The 19,673-nt window shown below is 44.9% G+C and overlaps 1 long non-coding RNA gene across 1 annotated transcript; it reads right to left on the minus strand.

Moving 5' to 3' along the window:
- Nucleotides 1–1,409: 1,409 nt before the first annotated feature.
- Nucleotides 1,410–12,765, minus strand: LOC309360470. Its single transcript, XR_014164180.1, has 3 exons — nucleotides 12,501–12,765; nucleotides 3,765–3,964; nucleotides 1,410–2,132 (listed from the first exon to the last, which is right to left on the minus strand). It is a non-coding gene; the product is annotated as an uncharacterized lncRNA (long non-coding RNA).
- Nucleotides 12,766–19,673: the final 6,908 nt, after the last annotated feature.

The following is a 19,673-nucleotide window of genomic DNA, read 5'->3' on the forward strand; positions in this document are numbered from 1 at the left end:
GCGGGCGGCAGCGAAGCCTTCGCTGCCGCCCGCCAGCATTTCAAAAAACCCCGGGACAGTGGAGGCTGTCCTGTGCGATCTTAAAATGCTGGCGGGCGGCAGCGCTGTTGCCCACCAGCATTTTAAAAAACCTCGGGACAGCGAAGAAGTCCTCTGCTGTCCCAGGGTTTTTTTAAAATGCTGGGGGTGGGAAGAAAAGCCCTTGTCCGCCCCCCCCCAGCCTTCAGAAGAGGTCGGGGGACAGACTGTCCCCGGACCTGGTCTGAAGGCGGTTTCCATAGGAACGCATTGATTGATTTTCAATGCATTCGTATGGGAAACCGTGCTTCGCAAGACGAAAAACTCGCAAGACGAAAGAACTTGCGGAACGAATTAATTTCGTCTTGTGAGGCACCACTGTAGTGCATTACCAAAAATATATAACCAACACCACAACATATATAAAAAATAGGGAAAAGAAGAAGTCGCCCTCTTGCTTTCCTGTTTATCTTATAATACAAATCACAGCCCAGTTGGTAGAGTATGAGACTCTTAATGTCAGGGTTTGAGGTTTGAGCCCCACATTGGACAAAATATTCCTACACTGCAGGGGGTAGGACTAGATGACCCTCATGGTTCTTTCCAACTCGACAATTCTATGATTCATAGAACTCTGCACTTGGAAGGGACACAAAGTGTCATCAAGTCCAACCCCTGCAATGCAGGAATCACAGCTAAGTAAATATTAGACTGTAAAGTACCATGCACATTGATGACAATTGTTATAAGAATTCTAAGGTTTAAGGTCTCAAATACAGAATCAATGTTCATAAATGTACAAGGCAAACATATATAAACCACATCTCTGAAATAGTACAGGAGAGCAATCCTGAAGCCATTTTGACTCTCCCAAATTGACCTCAAGTATTTCTCTGCAAGGAGGAAGGAAATGGGTAAAGCTTTCCAATTGTTTTTGGACTGTAGGGGCTTACACCTCCCTGCAAAAACAGTCTGGCAAGTATCTGTTAAGCTGAGCAAACTATCAATATGTGTAAGAGGTTCAGTAACTAAAGTATTTACCATCTCAAAAGAATGGCCAGACTACCCAGAAAATGCAATCAATCAGGTAAGGCATTATCTGGTATCCTGGCAGACAGGAGAGAAGCAACACACTCCTATTTCTGCTGGAGACCGCCTCTTTCTGTGACGTAGGTATGATGTTTTGGGGGTGGTCTTGGGTTACAGGGTGGGCAATTTCAAAAGTCTATAGGGGCTTGCGCACCATTGTTCTGGGTCTCTCCCACCTCCTTGCAAGGAGGGGAGGGAAGTTTGTTGCAACAGAAAAATAAAGATCTGCCTTGCTTTCTATAGATCTTGGCCTCCGTCCATTCATCTCTGACTGATCACGGACTTAGGGGGACTCAGTCCCTTGGGAAGTTGGGCAGCAAAAGCCAAACCCCCTATTTTTTCTATACCATAATATACATCAGAGCCAGCTGATCTTGGTTTTCTTGATGGCATCTGTCTGTCTCAGGAAGAGTGTGCCATTGGGGGGCAAAGTCAACCTGTTGAAAAGTTACAGCTCCTGCTGTGGCTGTTGAGACCAATGCAGGAGAGGCCTATTTTGTTGCAGCTGGGGCAGACGAGGGCATCCAGTTGTGCACAATGGTGTTTCTACAGGAAAACACATGGCGTTTACCCTATTGGAAGGCTCTGGTCAGTTTCAGCACAGTTGTCAGTTTGCAACCCTTTAAAGCTGAGAATGGGGCTTTTCCTGTCTCTCTTCTATCTGGTGCTGCCATTCACACACTTCTTCGCCAAGCAGGTTGGTAGGGTGGGGGCTGGGAGTTGAGACAAATGATAGAAGCCGGTGAAAAAAAATGGATGGGAGAGCCCACGACTGCCTCACCAGCCCCAACCCCACCCAGCCTCCAATGGAGTTCTCCAATGAAGCCTGGAAAAAAGGAAATGTCCTGGATTCATGCAGACTGCTCAACTCATGGCTGGTTGCACATTTTCAATGTCTGCATTTGTACTGCAGTGACTGGGGGTCTGAAACAACATTTGGGAGGATATCCTTTTCGTTAGAAGGCTGTTGAGGAACATGCCTCCAAGGTTCAAGTCTCTGTCACAGTGAAAAAGTCCTGCGGCATCTGAAAAATCAAGCAGTTTATTGTGACGTGCACTTTCAAATCCATAGTCAAGAGTCGATTTCACAAAGTGCAAATTATTAACATATAAATACAAATTTACTAAGCCTAACCTAACTTTCACCAGATACATAGAGTAAATTGGAAGAGCACACTGGGCACTGAGGTACACCAGAAGAAAAAACCCAGTGAACAAGATTTAAAGGTAACAGAAGTGCAAGGAACACATTCAGATAGCAAGATAAAAGCCACAAACAAAACATGACCTACATTTTCTGGAACATCAGAGCTTGAATACTGTGTGCCACAGCAAATAATGCTGTGGCCTTGGCCTTGTGAAACCTGGTTTCAAAATCCAACTCAGCCACAAATCCTACATATTATCTTTCAATATCTGTAGGTCATTTAGGGGGGGAAATGTACGTAAGTTATTATGATGGTGTAAATTAAGGAAAGGGTTTATTGGCTTGTTATTCTTCGTTTTGCTTTGTGATGTATTCTTGTGTATTTTTATGTTGTGAACTGTCCTGTGATCTGTGGTTGAAGGGCAGTACTGTATAGTAGTAGTAGTAGTAGTAGCAGCAGTACAACAACAACATTCAGAGGCTGAAGTTGTTTAGAACCTCAGAACAGAATTTTGAAACCACAAGGAGCAGAAAGTAGCTTAGCTTAGTTTATAGTAAATGAAGCTTCCTTAAAGGTGAATTCTAACAAGGCTAACATATTCTCAGGTTTTCCTGTGTTTTCCTCAATATCACACAGCCCTGATGGTTAACAGTTTATATTCACCTGAGGTATTCCAATAAAGAATGTGGAAATCTTCCACTATATTAAAATATTAAAACCTGTGCTTTGTGTCTTAGATTATGTGTTCTAAGTATCTAAGACTTGCAGTAGCTGAAAACCAGTGTTGATATATTGGGGGGGGGCAGAGAGGATCCGTCCCCCTTGCCTTTTGTGACGGCTTCTTTGGTTGCTTTTAGAAGAGGGGAAATGGTGGTGAGTCAAGGGTGGGGCACCTGAACTTCTTTTAAATCCCCTTTACCTCCCCTCTCCCATTTGAACATCCTGCTTGAATCTCATTAACATGGGGGGGGCGGGGAGCGGATTAAAACTTCTCTTTAGCACCCTTGCCAGAAGCCACATCATGCCAAGCTGCAGTGTGGTGCGAAGGAGCCATGAGTTGGCACCTGCCCAGTTCCATACTGTTGTACTCCCATCAGTAATTGATACTCGGCAGCTTGCACTGCTGGTGTGCAGAACGCTACAACCTTGACAGAAATGTTTCATACACATCATCTCCAGCTACTACCTGGGTCAGAAGAGCAGAGGGAGGCGTTGCTTGCAAGCCGGCCATCTCCCAGGCTGAGCTCCGTCTGAATTCAGTGAGAAAGAGCAGCACGAGCACTTAACACAGGGAAAACTCTGGGCATGAGACTGCTGCCACAAGCAACAGAATGAATTGACCCTTCAGAGAGATGCATCGTGAGGGTTTTGCTGAGTGCTGAGAAATCAGGATAAACATAGTGGGAGCTACTTTTGCATTTTAGCAGAAATATATTTAATTCTAGGCCAGTGACAGACAATAGTTTTTTAAAACTTGAGAGAACTGCACTCATGTGGTGTGCTACTCACATACGCCTTTTGTTCCACAGTAGTCTCTTGTATGCCTCCTTCCGGAAACTCTTGCAGCCAAGCTGGTGCCAAATGTATTGCTCTGCTTTCCTTTGGACCACATCAGTGAGGCCGAGAGAGGGGGTCTTGTTGTCTGGGCTGCCCAGGACCCCCATACACTCTGCCCAAGCGTGCACCACAGGGAGGTTCCTTTAGTGCTGCTATCACAGCAAAAACAATGCAGGAGGTAGCAGTTACAAGTTACTGGTCTCTGCAGCCACAGCAGGTGCTGTGATTCTCCAGTGGTATTACTTCACACACAGAGAGACACGCCAAAGTGTAGTACTCCATTGTCTCTTAAGACAGGCGGATGCCAACAACAACAAGTCCCTGGTCAAACAAGTTTTGCATGCTTTTGAAACAAGATCCGATCTGCCAAATCTGTTTACCAGGGGGTAGCTGATGAACCTTCATTGCTTTGACAATGGAATGAGGTGGTAAAGAAGATTTCAAGTTTCTTGTAAATTACATAAAGGAAGTCGGAGAAGGATGGGGAATAAACAAGGTGAGGCTGGAGACGGCTTTCTTTTGTTGGGGTTCCTACTTCATGCCCGCAATTTAAAATGATAACACCACTTTGCAGAGTTGTTTGCTTTTCTAAGCTACATGTTGTATATCAGTTGGCTGAAGGTGTTCCTAGTTCTTGCCTTAAAGTTCAGTGTGCTTTGCAAGTTGAACCTATGCAGTCAGAAGTAAGCACTACTGAGTTCAGTGCAGTTCACTGCCAGGAAATTATGCACAGAGCCACAGTTGGGCCTCATGGATGATCAGGGATGTAAATTCATGTCTCCTGGATCAACACAGCTCCCTGGATTTTGGACTTTCCTTGAGGTTGTGGCAATGGGAGTTGCCATGGCATATGTGGCAATGAATTTCCTAAGTGCTGCCTTTGAACAGAGGTTCCCACATTGTTCCAGATGCTCAGCCCTACCCTCTTGCCTCAGAGGGAGCTGTTGCCTGGCAACTGCCGGAATGGGAAGATGCACCTCCATCATGAGCTGAGCAAGGTCCAGCTGTCCAGCACCCGTCCTATGCCTAGAAGGAGGCTTTGCTACCTACTAGGCAGAAGCCACATGGCAGCCAAAAGGAAGACCAAGGCAGGAAATGCTTGCTGACTAATCCTGGCACCACAGAGACACTCTGGCATTAATGTCCCTCATACTAGACCTGGATGTGATTTTTATTGAGATTTTTTTTGCAGTTTGAGAGACCCTCAGGATTATAAAGTGGCAACAAAACTATTCTAAATTAAATACAGGCTGAAAATAGAAAGCTGGGGTTCGGCTTTTAACTCTACGACAGAGATGTATTACCAGATCAAGGAATTTGTTTTACTAGATTATCTGTATGACTCATTGAGGGGAACAGAGCCACATGCTACTGAAGAAGGCAACCCCCTTCCCTCTGATGGTGGGGGGTGGGCTTTTAGCGTATCAATAATGTTATGAGAGAGAGAGAGAGAGAGAGAGAGAGAGAGAGAGAGAGAGAGAGCGCGCACACAAATTCATCATTTCAGTGCCAATGCTCATATAGTCAAAGGGGCACCATCCATGCAAAACCCACAGTTCCTGGAAATAGAAACAAAATATTTAGAAAATAATCCAAAAAACAAAGACTGAGCATTCTTAGTGGTCACAGAACGTTGAATGACTGCTGTGGGGGAAATGGAATGTAGTATTTCCCCAAAGGGATGCAGGTGGCACTGTGGTCTAAACCACTAGGCATAGGGCTTGCCGATCAGAAGGTCGGTGGTTCGAATCCCCGCGACAGGGTGAGCTCCCGTTGCTCTGTCCCAGCCAGTGGCGTAGCGTGGGTTGTCAGCACCCGGGGCAAGGCAAGTAATTTGCGCCCCCTAACCCGTGGATTTGCGCCCCCTAACCCGTGGATTTGCGCCCCCTAACCCCCAGATGTTGCGCCCGGTGCGGCCGGCCCCCCCTGCACCCCCCACGCTACGCCACTGGTCCCAGCTCCTGCCAACCTAGCAGTTCGAAAGCACGTCAAAGTGCAAGTAGATAAATACATACTGCTCTGGAGGAAAGATGATTGGTGTTTCCATGCGCTGCTCTGGTTCACCAGAAGTGGCTTAGTCATGCTGGCCACATGACCCGGAAAAACTGTCTGGGGACAAACGTCGGCTCCCTTGGCCAGTAAAGCGAGATGATCATCGCAACCCCAGAGTCATTCACAACTGGACTTAACTGTCAGGAGTCCTTTAACTTTTATTCCCCCCCCCCCCAAAAGAGCATGGCTGACTGAAGAGGAACCTTTTTGGCCCAGTGGGCCAGATCTTCATCAACCCCTACCCTGTGAGCCAACTTTGACAGATAGACAGAACCATCCCACCTCTCAGTCATCTGACATCATCTGAGTTCCCACAGGGAACTTGCTCATGCACCTGAACAAAGAAAGACTGAACTCCCTGCCCCTCAGCTGATGCGCAGGAAGGTCAATCCTGTTTTCCACGGGGTGCAGCTGATCCAGCCCCTTGCCTGACATCACTTTGACATCAAGGGCGGGGCCTGCAGGGGAAACAACCTTACAGGTGAAATGGGGAGGCCTAGAGGGTCAAAACTGGCCTGTGGGCCAGATGTTCACCACCTCTCTGCAGAGCTTTGCAAAGAGCCCCGAGGAAAGAACCTTGTAAGGCTGGTTTCTAGTCCTAAGGTTTTCTTATTACGTTTGTATATCACCTTTCCTGCAGGGACATTGAGCCGTGTGCTACTGAAGAAAGCAGCCGGTATCAGAACTGCGTCTTTATATCAAGTGTGAGGAAACTTTTTCAGCCCAAAGGCCACATTTCCTCACGGAGAGCCTTCTGAGGTCCACACTGCTGTAGCAGCCAAGGCCAAAGGGAAGAAAGGCAGCAGCAATGGATGGGACTCTCACCTTCGTACTGCAGGTTCCATTTCAATCCCATGGAAGCCAGAGTGTTTGCTGCATGTGCGTCTTTCTGAGGCAAGCAAGACGAATTATCCCAGTTCAAGTGTGGAGCAGATTCAGAGGGAGAAACCCATGTAAAGCCGAGGTTGGTGGGCTTGCAATCTAATGAACAAAAGGGGCCTGTGGACAGAGGCTGGTGAGGCATCCCCTCGCCTGCCATATTTCACATGGATCCAGCCCCTCTCACATGTGGCGTCACAGCTCCTTGGATGGTCAGCCATGTTGGGTTGATCAAAGAAAGCAAGCTTTTGAGGTGCATGGAGCTGTTTGGCATTGTAGCATCCCAAAGCTTGTTAGTGTTTGTTCTCTAGAAGGTCGCATCCATGTTGTTGCGGAAGCTGTCTATAAATGCAAAAAGGCATCTAGAGCTGAAGCAGTAAGAGGAGATGTAGGCAGCAGCCATTCTAGACGTATTAAGCCTGGTGAGACTCTGCATTCATGATTCCCAACCTTCATTCCATCTGGCCGTTGCAGCTAAAGCTACCAAGCCATTTTCTCTGATGTGCTACATTTGCCACAAAATAATGCACTGTCTGAAGAACCACAGCGCTATGTGTGTATGTGCACACACAACAACCACTCCCACCATAGGGAGGTAAGCTAAAACAGTCTCCCCCCACTTCCCGTTACCGTGGTTTCCATTCACATGTGAGCCATCAGTTTGTGACTAGAAACTTTTTTTCCCTGGGCTGGGGGAACATGGAGAGAACAACTTATTATTTGCTACTGTTTAGCTAGGATCTATGCTGATTTCCAGCAGCCTTCATGGGGGTGGGGTGGGCAGGGAACAGCCTAAGAATCAATCAGACCCATTAGGAGTATGTCAAGTAGCGAGCCTTTTAAAAGTCTCAGGTATCACATCTCCTTGAAGTCACCGCTGATCATCAGGGAAGCGGGCAGAATGCTAACTGCAAATTGGGTTTGGGGGGGGGGAGGGAGAGAGAAGACATTGCAGGTCATGGGGAAGAGAAGGCAAGGAAGCAGAGATGTTTTCAGACCACCACGTACTCCTCTCAGGATCATTTGTCCAAATTTAACAGGGTCAAACAACAGTCCAGGTGGCCATGGATGAGCTCTCCTTGCCTGACCCAGGCAGGGCCATCCCTACCATTAGGCACAGTGAGAAAAGCACCTTGGGCAGCATTTATAGTTGCATATATTTCCAAGTTTCCCACAGTCTGACTGCACCAGTGGGTAGAGAGGGGAAGTAGGTGTCCATTTGACTTACTGTTTCAAATCAGATTGGACCTGGTTTGGTGGGAACTGCAAAACAGACGTGTATTGCGGCTAACGTTGTGTGTCTGCGGCCTCACAAGGCAGCAGTGGGAGCGTGCTGGACGCAGAGTAAGCAGGAATGTGTACACAGCCGCCCTCACATGCTCCTATCCATTTCTTTATCCAAATAAGCAAGGATACATTCTGGTCAGACCAACATATTTGGGCTGTGAAGCACAGGAAGTGGGACGTGTGGCCTGGGGACACTTCCAAGGGCCAAACAGAGAGGCGTGGAGGGCCACAGTCTACCCTGTGACTTTTAAGCTAGCCTGCTGCCCTTGTGTGCTAGGGAGGACATCAGCCTAGTCACCAGTGTTGAAGCAAGATTCAACCACCAACACAGTCTGGAATGGGGAGGAGATATCACCTTGTCTTTCACCTCAGGTAGCACAATGTCTTGGGTGGACCTTGCAGATAGCTGCCCATCCAAATATACAAGTCCAAATGGTTTAGAATAGAGGTCAACTATTGGAGGTGCTGAATCTGAGAGATGTTCCTAGCTCTTAAAAGATAAGGAGGTGTGAAGAAATTGGCTTCCTTTGCAATGGAGCTTTTCTGACAGGCCACTGAAGAGGACAGATGTATTGGCCTGTGGCCCCCCTCCTTCTAAATGACCCTTCAGGAAATTTTGTTGTTGACCAGAGGTCTACAGGACCATCTTAGGCACATCTGAGTTCAATGTGGCTTACCTCAGAGTGGGTAAATGGGTATAAGTGCAGCCTTTTAGAGACTGTACTATCTTTATTTCACAACAGAACCACTGAATAATGCAGTTGGCTCTGCAATAGGATGCTGATTCACATGTGCTTGACCTTTTCTTTTCTTTTTTGCATGGCTTGGAGATCTGCTCAACCTGTATGTGAATGTATGCAAACACAAACCATATACCACAGAATGTCAGTAATTGTTCAGCCAGTGACAGACTTTGCCTCTCATGCTCCACTGTGCAGAGCTGTAGTGGCGCCCCCTGCAGCACAGCCCCCAGTGTGGCCAAACTGGTCGCACAATTCTCAAACCGCTTCTGGTACAGTGACCTCTTTCCCAAGGAAACCAGACCGGGTGAATGGACTGCAAGGCCAGGACATCTCAGCACTTTGAAAACTGGACAGGAGTCTACACAGCCATTATGACATGTAATTTTTCCAGCCTCAAAGGCTTTCAAACTATGAATTGACTTTCCCTTGCCAGGAAAAATAAATTTAATAATCTGTGATTCAGAAGTACTGAGACTTTTAAATGAAAATCCCTGCCTATCCTATTTTTGGAGGTTATTTGGGGACATGCTATGTGAGAATGAGAACAGAAAGAGAACTTTTCCAAATATGAAATTAGAAACTGTTGTGCATATAGAATTAAAGGGGGGGATTACGTTGAGCTGTTCTTAAGTACATTTCCTGTCACTGAAAATACGCTGTATTCAAGAAGAGCACCATCTTGGTTAAAATGTCAATTGGGAGCAGAGGGGGAGGAATATAAGCAAGGTAGCCAAGACACAAGGGGGGGGGGGAGCAAGCACTATGGGATGGGATACAGTGTGGTTTACAATTGCATTATGTCTGGCCTCTTAGTTATTGATTTTTCTCCTTTTTCTATTTATAGCAGCCTCACTCAGTGTCAAATCTCTTTCAGCGGTCACCGGCTCCAGCAGAAAGAGGGCTGAGAAAGGAGGCAACGAAGGCAGACAGCTGGGAGGGGGCCGGGAAGAGACTTGGGCTGTGCAAGGAGAGCACAGCTTGTAGTGCCAGCGGGAAAGAGCACCAGCCACAACGATGGCACCATCAGCACCATCATCTTAAATAAGATGGACAGTTCCACCTCCACATTCATACAGGTTCTCTCAAGAGCCAAGATGGCTGCACTCCAGCTAAGTGTATAAACTATAAAATCAAGTATACAAAGCTAAAATCATTGCATCCTGACAAGCAGGAGCAGCATGGCTGGGTGTGGGCCTGTGGCTATGTGCTTAAGGACACCGCTCCTGTAATTCTGCTGCACCATCCGCTTGCCCTTTAGAAATTACAGAATGCAATGTAAGCAAAGTCATACTATGACTATGTGACTGAATCCCACCTGAAAATAGCAGCAGTCTGAAGCACCCTCTGAGAAACAGCTTTGTCACTTCCAGATGAACATTCATTCTGATTTGTTTGCAGGGAGGTTAGACAATGCCACATCAAGCAAATGTTATCCTACACTTATTCTGTCACTTCCCAGATTGCAAAAAGCCCACTTTGGGAGAGGGGTTATTGGGCAAGAGTTTGAAATTAATCATAACTGTGCAACCTGAATTTGCTGGCATGTGATTGAAACCCACCTAAAAACAGAGACAGCCTGGGAATGCCCTGAATTGGATAAGATTCTCCTGGATGTATGTTTTCAGGTTGTATCGAGGGATGCTGAGACTGAAAAACACACAGCAGGTTGAATCCATATATCTATAGCTATAGCTCTATCATCTATATCTGTATTTATATCTATATCTATCTATATCAGCTGTATCCAGCCTTAAGCAAAAGCTATAGATAAGGCCCCATGATTGAACACTCCCCCATGAAGAGGCCTATACAACAAACCAATTGTTTCTCCACAGACCGTATTATGTCATGTTATCTTTCTTTTCTTCACCTTGGTATAGTCTCTTGAATGACTCATGCAACACTGAATTTAAGATGATGTCATTGCTATTCTATGATGGGAGCTAAACCTTATTTAAAAATCAATGGATAGAATTATCTGTTCCTCCAGCCCCACTGAACTATCCAAGCCCACGAAGAGTTGTCAAATTGTCCCCTTTCCCGCAACATTTTCGATCTTGGGATGGCCACTTCTGCATCATCCAAAAAAGAAAAGGAAATGCAGCAGGCATGCACACACACACACACACACACACACACTCTTTGAAGGGCAACACATATTTATTAACCTATGCTAATTTATATGCCTAGGTGCCATTTTCGAAATTGGTACAACTCAAGTAAGGAAGTTTGTGACCAAGTGACCTGTCAGCCTGCTGAGTCAGCTATCCACACTAACTGTTGATGAGCCGCTCCTGTTCTCCTTCCTTATGGTCCTGTATCATTAATCCAGACTTGAAGAGAGCTGCCCTCTGCCCATCCCAGTTCTTTGTGCATGGCCTCATGGTCCAGCAGCAACCAAGATTCCAAGTCGGAAGCCATGGTGCCACAAGCTGAGGAGGGGGACCAGGTTCCTGGCTCTGGTCCTGATGGCGCTGATCAGGGACTCAGGGAACATGATGCTGGCAGGCTGGTGCAGACTAAACTGGCTCCCACAGGACCATGGCCCATAAAATCAGAGCCAGGACCTTCACAGGCACCTTCCTTCGGGCCCTAGGAATTCAGGGCCTCCCAGACTTCTTCAGCCCAAGAGTGCAGTGAACACATCAGGCAAGAGGCCATGGACAGAAGAAGCAAAGTATCTTCAGGCCAGAAGGATGCTGCCCTGACTCTCTAAGCATCTTCAGGAGCCTATGCAATCAGGGTCCCTTAAACAGGCTGTTGTGTGGACAGAGCCTTAGTCCACCCCTCCCTCTGTGCATGTGCAGGGAGAACCAGACCAGTGCTAGACATGCATTGCAAAGTGCAGTAGAAGAAATGGCTATCCCAGCCTTCATCAGCCTGGGGCTGATGGGAACTGTAGTCCAAAACATCTGGCTGGAGGGCACCTGTCTGGCAAAGGCTGGGTTAAACATTTGTGTCCCGAATATAGGTGCTTCATCAGAACGCAGCTGAGGTTTGTTTAAAGAAACAACCACCAGTTTCCGCATCCTGTTCCATAATGCCTGCCTGTCTTTCACCTGTTAAAAGTAATCCTTCCCAGTAAGAGGGAAGTGCTACTCCAATTTTAATTGAGGAAGAAAATAAAGGTGCTTTTTATATGAGAGTCTGGGAAGCATTAGGCAACTGTTTCTGATCGAAAGAAAGAAAGAAAGAAAGAAAGAAAGAAAGAAAGAAAGAGAAAGATTTAATAAAGGACATGCGACTTCTCTGACACATATCATAAATTGTGCTTTGTTTTCTGCTCTGGCTCAGCTTTGCCGAGAGTACGGGAATCACACACTGGCATCTCTTGAGTGGGTAATGGAGAAACAGAATGAACCAGCCAAGGGATGAGATCATCTGTTTATACTCACTACTTCTTCCATTAAAGTGGGGAGGGGAGGGAGGCTTTTAAAGGCTGATCGCTGGCCTGTGAAACTAGCCCTTTGTTTGTCAGGATGATTCTTGCCGTCTCTCTGCTCCTTTGTGTGTGAGCCTGACTGATGATGTGCTCCTGGCATGTCTCTCCCTTTCAAAAGAGATGGTGCCATCTGAGAGATACACTCAAAGAGACCAGCAGCATTTCAGCTAAGTAAAAGCTGCGAGGAACAGGGGAGTCATGGCTGGCTCACTGACAATTCAGCAAGGTGTTTGTGTTGAGTTGCAGACGTAATAAGAACTCTGCTGGATCAGATCAACTTCCTACCTTGTCCAGCATCCACTTTCCTTGAGTGGTCAGCCAGATGTCTAACGGACGTCTGCAGGCAGGACATGGGGGCAGCGCCCTTCTTCTCCTTCTGTGGTTCCTTAGCGACTGGTGTTTAGAGATGCTGCCTCTCATTCTGGCTGAAATTCATAGCCATCGTGATGACGAGCCATTGACAGCCTTTTCTTCCATGAATCTGTATAATTCCCTTTTAAAACTGTCTCAAGTCCTTGGCCTTCACACTGCATTTCATAAGTTATTGCTGCATCTTGGAAGTAAAAGAGAAAAGGAAACAGGGCATTAATAAAGATGTTATGCGGGTTATTCTCTTGTTCTGTAGGTTGTTCCTGTATTGCTGTGAGCACTGTGAGCTCAGCAAATAAGTCCATTTCAGTTTCTCTTGGTTTCCTATTTCTCCAATCTAAAGTTTGGTTCACAGGTCATTTTCACACCAGTTTGTGAGTTCTTTTGAAAAAAAGTCCTCATGAGAATTCCTCAGAATTTTGGTGCACATTTCCACGTAATATACACATATTTGTACGAATTTTGTGATATACACATTTTTAAAAGCATATATTTCATAATTCTACTTACTGTTAGGTAGCTGTGTTGGTCTGCCGTAGTTGAAACAAACAAACAAACAAAATCCTTCCAGTAGCACCTTAGAGACCAACTAAGTTTGTTATTGGTATGAGCTTTTGTGTGCATGCACACCACACGAAAGTTAATACCAATAACAAACTTAGTTGGCCTCTAAGGTGCTACTGGAAGGAATTTTTTTATTACATTTCATAATATTAGGCTTTAATTCAATGGGACTTACTCTGAGTAGACATGTTTAGGATTGTGCTGCCTGTAAGGCACATACACAGACACACACACACACACAGAGAGAGAGAGAGAGAGAGAGAGAGAGAGAGAGAGAGAGAGAGAGAGAGAGAGAGAGAGATTGAGCACACACCTGGTCAGCACTCCTGGTGTGAACACAAACAGAAACAAATCTAAAACCAATTATCTGAAATAATGGAATGTGTGAGAGGCCCTGCTTTGCCACACAAGGCATCAATAATATGCCTCCTATCCTTAATTTACATCCTGGATGAGATGTATATCTGGTTTTAATGTTTCACCTGAACAAAGCTTATGGCTTTGTTACGGCAAAAATCTGGGTGCGAGGCTGCTCTGCCACCCAGCTCATCGGACTTTAGTCCGTGGGTCCCAGTGGAGGAAAATGAGCTCAGCCGGAGACAGGAGCAAACTGCAGAAGATCCAAGTTTATTGCGCAACAGGTTCAAGGCGAGATTGAACAGTGAGAAAGGGGTGACATGAGTTTTTGAAACTCCCTCCATGTCCCAGAATACAGTGCAAAACACGTCATGAATACATTAAAGAGAGGTTTGGTTACACAGATTACATCATGAATATATTAAAGGGAGGTTGGGTTACACAGATTAACATATGGAGGAGGGAGGGGGGAATATGCAGAGCTACACCGGATTAACATAAGGAGGAGGGAGGGGGGAATATGCAGAGCTACACCGGATTAACATAAGGAGGAGGGAGGGGGGAATATGCAGAGCTGGAGATATGCACAGATAAACACTTCCTGGGGATGAGAAAACAATGGTCTCAAATATGCATAGTCTGGCACCTGACATTGCCTGGAGGAAAGGCTGATCAGAGCAAACTGGCACGTTGATTTTCTATGAATTTTATAGATTTTAGTCCCTTTTGACATTGACAATTGGAAATAAATTGATATATTGTAGCGAAGAAGAAGGTGAAGAAGACATGCCCCCCCCCTTCCGTATCAGTCCCCCATTCGGAGATAGATTTGCATTAAAGTTCTGTAAGAACTTGCAAATCCTTTCTCCGCACCCTAAATCTCGGTGAAGGTAGGGTAGTGGTGCCGTGTGAGTAAAAGGACACCTGTTGTATTTTGTTCAATAGTGGTGTATGCTTTACATTTAGCAGGAAGGTCCACTACTGACTGAAAAAAAAAATGCAGTTTGCTTTGTCTCCCGCCATTTTTGTGTTCTCAGGTGTCAAGGTAGCTTTTCTGTGGTCTCACAGTAGTGGCAATCCCTGGTGAATCCACTTAGGGCTTTCATATTAACCATGTTGCCTGGCACTCACCACAGCTGCCACAGGTTTGGACACGTCCTGAGGGAAATATCCTTGCCTTGGCTTCCTATGGGGGTTTTATTATTGGTCATGCAGTCATGGGAAGTTGCGCACTTGCACTTTAAGGACCAAAAGCTAATTGCAGCCTGGATACACTTGCCCAATTCAAACTGAGTCCAATTTGAATTTATCTTTCCCCATGGTTCTCAACTCTTCAAACTAATCTGTTAAAAGAAAACCATTCTTAAAAGGGGCACTTGTCCAAATAAGTCAATTTAACTCTGTAAGGGATCATTCCTGCTAAATCAAGGCATATACACCTTCCTGAAGCTTCTCCTTGGTAAAGTGAGCTTTAACACATTTTAAAATGGGTAGGGAAGGTTGGCCGTGTGCCAGGTGGGACAGCGAAATGTGGTTATCTAAACATTGAACTACACAATAGCCTGATCCATTAGAAAGCATAAAATGTATGAAAATCCTCCATTGGGGTATAAGGAATAAGACAGTATACATTAAACATAAGACAATTACACACACACACACACAAAAATTCCTCCCTTTGTGGAAATAACACTGTCAAACACATTTCAACATTCCTACATAATAACACATAATACACAACAAACTAATTAAATATCAGTTGAATATAAAAGTCAAAAAATGTCCTTGCAATTCAACTCTTCCCCTCTTTGTCAGCCCCACTCCTCCGTCAGTCTATATAGTTTGAAAGAGATAGCTGTGGGCATTTTGAAAACTGTTGTTGCAGGTCTTGTGATGGCGAAGAACTGAGTTGAGGGGTTGTTGCTGCTTTTTTCATCATTGCACATCTGTAGAAGTGATATCCTGTAAGGGGGCAGGGTTTTGGGGGGACTTAAAAGACAAAAGGAAGGATCAAAAGCCCCCTCCCCAAGTAAATCTCCTTGAGTTATCTTAGCACGTTAAGCATTTTACTTATTTTAATATTATTATCACATTTTCATATAATTACTGTTTTTATCTGCTAAGTTTGTTTGCTTTCCTTCATTTAGGTTTTGTTGTTGTTTTTTTATATTATTAAATAAAAATTACTCCACATGTATAGAAAGAGAACTGTAAAAAATACAAAAAAAAAATTAAAAAGCAAAAAATTAGATTATCAGTCAGATGAAAACAGACTTGACACAAAGACATCAGATTTAGAAAAGAATTATTATTAAATACAAAGATATTATCAAAACCACACAGATTACTACTGGACTGAAAAAATGGGAAAACAATGGGGAAAATTCACCATGTGCTATCTGAGAAAAGAACTTCATGAAACTGACTTTCAACATGTGATGAACATGTCCCCAAAGTAACACACACAGACCCACACGCACACACAAAATGACCTATGAGGAACCAAAAATAATAATACTCAGGCAAAAAGGTAAACAAATACCATTCCACAAACAATGTTTGGTTGTGCTTTGATTAATTTCCTAGACATCATGGAAAAACTGATTAAATAAATGAAAACAGATTATTTGTAACCTAAAGTGTCAAAGCCACAAAGAGATAGAGGGAAATAAACTAATACAGCAGGGATTTCACAGAAAGAAAGTTGTTGTGGGAGGAAAAAGGGACAAACACTTGGTTATTGGGGTTCGCATATCCTGTTAAAAGGGAAAATTATTTCATGTGAGAAATCTGTCAGGAAATGCTGTTCCTAAAATGCACACAAACAAAGTCTGTGATTTAAATCCCATTGAGGGGTGGAATGCTTTGATATTTACCTGTGAAAAGAATTTGGCATGTTAAGATTTCAAACTTGAGGCACATTAAGGGTGATTTCTCTCAATGGTTCCAAGTTTTACATAAACCTCCTCTCCCCCCCACAGTTCCCCCTCCTTCCCCCCCCTCTCTCTCTCTTTTCTTTTCCTATCCTTTTTTTTTTTTGCTGATCTAGTCTCTGTGCATGTGTGGAGTTCATGTCTCAGCAAATCTTTTATACTATTGAAATGTTGCATCTTTTGGCAAAATTAGAATTTGAATAAGGGAAGGGTAAGGAGTAGATTTTAAAAGAGGGTTAGATTTAAAACAAAAAGGGAAACTCAGCAATTGAAGTATTCACCAACAAAAGCTAGCAATTTCAGCCCAAGCAAAGCGACTGCTTCCTTTATGTACAGGAAAGGGCTAATATCCCTCTGGCCATTCGCGGAACAATGCCACGCCCTTATATATGGGAAAAAAAATGGCCAGAGAGTCAGAATTCATAAGATTTTTTAACATTCTCAGTCATTTCAGCCTTACCATTTGCAGACAAAATTTTCCTGCCCTTTATTTACAGGATGGTTAAGGCTACTCAATTATATGTCAAGGCCGATTCTACTTGATTATATGAATTTGTATGTGCTTAAACTTTGTGTAGACTCTTAAGTCTGATTTTTGTAAGTAATAGGCAAAATGATAAGCACTGTAATCACTCAAATGCCTGATATCACCAGTTCTGCTTCAAAAGATCACGGATTTTACCTCTCACCTTTTTTAAAAAAAAAAACACCAAAAAAAACCCAACAACAAAGAGTAAAGTTGGGCTGAATTTCAACATGGCCCTCCACACAGCCACAAATTGGGAGAGCTAAAAGGGACCTTGGGTCATCTAGTCCAACCCTAAATACAGTGTTCATAGCAAGATTTCAAAGCAAGATTTCCACTACCAAAAGGGCATATACATTTAAGTACAGATTTTCAACTGGGAAAGGAAACATCTATGCTCCTATCATGTACTAAGGAAGAGGAAAAGAAAAGTAGGCAACTTTACACAGAACAGTTTTAGCAGATCTTGAGATAGTTTGAGTGAGTTTGCTTCCTTCCAGTTCCTAGAGAAATTATCTTTAAAGGAAGATTGAAGTGAACATTTTTCCTAAGAGGGAGAGGATCTCTTATAAAGCATAGTTAAAACAGCCATAGTTTTGATTTAAAAGGAATACAAGTTGCGGCAAAGCAAGAGGTGGGGTAAACATTTGCACCCTTCATTCTCATTTTGTCTTATTTAGGACTGATAAGGTCCAGTATAGCTTCCTTAAATTTACAATTTTGAAGCAAGCTTGCAGTTTAAACTATGCGCGCTTAAGAAAGGCAGTCTGTCAGAGACAGAAGGAACAGACAACACACATAACAGACAACATGTAAACGCACATATTCTCAAATATGTATTAACACACAACACACATAACAGACAACATGTAAACATATATACTCTCATCCTTTAGTTGGTTATTGCAAGGAGTTGGGCTGCTTCCTTTAGCTTCTTTAGCTTCATTAAGTGAAATTAGTAGGAAGGTCCCACATGGTTTTAAGAGCCTCCTTGCCTCTTCAAACACCACCAGTTAACCAGCTGGCCAACGCAATTCGGGCTTGGCGGAGGCGGTGTTGGCGGGCCAGATTTCAGAACAGAGGTTCTCTAATTTTGCTTCGATAATAATTTGTGGCCAGGAATCGTCTTCCAATACGTGATGACAAATTGGAGAGGAGAGTCAAGGTCCTTCTGGGACTGAGATGGCTTTCTAGAAGCCTTCTTCCCAGAGTGAGCCCGCTCGCGTTTGGAAGCCTGGGTACCCATTTTATGTTTTACGCGTGTCTAGACAGAAAGAGGGAAGAGAAAGGGCGGTAAGGATTGGTATATCTAGGAGATTGATATACTTAATACGGGATTTATAGTAAAGAGGGGTCTTTAGTCGCTTGGCAACTTCCTTAGAGGGTTTTTAAAGAGCTCTAGCTATCCGGTATTTCCTTCCTATTTCCTTACTCAATAACCTGGGGTCCTTTTCCACTCTGCCGATCCCGCCCAATTCCTCATGGGCTATCCCTCCTGGCAACCTCCTACCTATCGTCAATCTCAGGAAAAGGGGCCCTACTGAACGCCCGCGCTGTGCGGTGCCAGATCGGGTGATCCCTGGATAGAGTTTCGAACCGAAAATCCCCCTTGCTTTTGGAAGCGGGCTCACGCACGATACACGTGTTACGTGGCACCGACCAGTGCGGCTGGGATTGGATAGAAAGCCAGACCCCTTCCTGCCCCCTAGAAAGGACGCTCGGGAAGTTCGGAAGAAGAACTCCAACCCCTTGCTTTCAACTGGGACGTCCATTGCGGAGAGTCGGCTGTTTTTCAAGTCGGGTCTCTCCGTCTTACGTTCGGACTCCCAATTGGTGCGGCTGGCTGGAGAGGTTTGAGAGGAGAAAGAGATAGAGCTCAGAACCCCCCTTTTGGGTCGAGCAGCAGTCCACGGTCTCTCTCACCAATTGGACCAAGAGACAGGCGAGAAGGAGCGATAGAGAGGAGGGCAGAGAATTCAGTTGCCAGGAGATTTCCACCCCTTTCCCACCAGTGCACTGGGTTTTTTCCTTTTTCTTATACTCACGTGTTTTCCATGATGATCCCGGGATTGATGAGTAAGCCGGCTGGATCCCTCTTTGCTCCCCGGCTGAACTCCTGGGGCTTTCGATTACCGCCCGGAAGATGGCCGGGGGTCCAAAGGATCTTCCCAGGCAAAATGGCCTGGTGCCGGCTGAAGATTTCGGGGCCCCCGGTCAGCAACGCGGGAGAACCGCATGCCCCACATTGGGCAGCCAACTGTTACGGCAAAAATCTGGGTGCGAGGCTGCTCTGCCACCCAGCTCATCGGACTTTAGTCCGTGGGTCCCAGTGGAGGAAAATGAGCTCAGCCGGAGACAGGAGCAAACTGCAGAAGATCCAAGTTTATTGCGCAACAGGTTCAAGGCGAGATTGAACAGTGAGAAAGGGGTGACATGAGTTTTTGAAACTCCCTCCATGTCCCAGAATACAGTGCAAAACACGTCATGAATACATTAAAGAGAGGTTTGGTTACACAGATTACATCATGAATATATTAAAGGGAGGTTGGGTTACACAGATTAACATATGGAGGAGGGAGGGGGGAATATGCAGAGCTACACCGGATTAACATAAGGAGGAGGGAGGGGGGGAATATGCAGAGCTACACCGGATTAACATAAGGAGGAGGGAGGGGGGAATATGCAGAGCTGGAGATATGCACAGATAAA

This window comes from Podarcis melisellensis (genome assembly GCF_964234715.1).
Source record: "Podarcis melisellensis genome assembly, chromosome: 17".
Lineage (NCBI taxonomy): Eukaryota > Metazoa > Chordata > Lepidosauria > Squamata > Lacertidae > Podarcis > Podarcis melisellensis.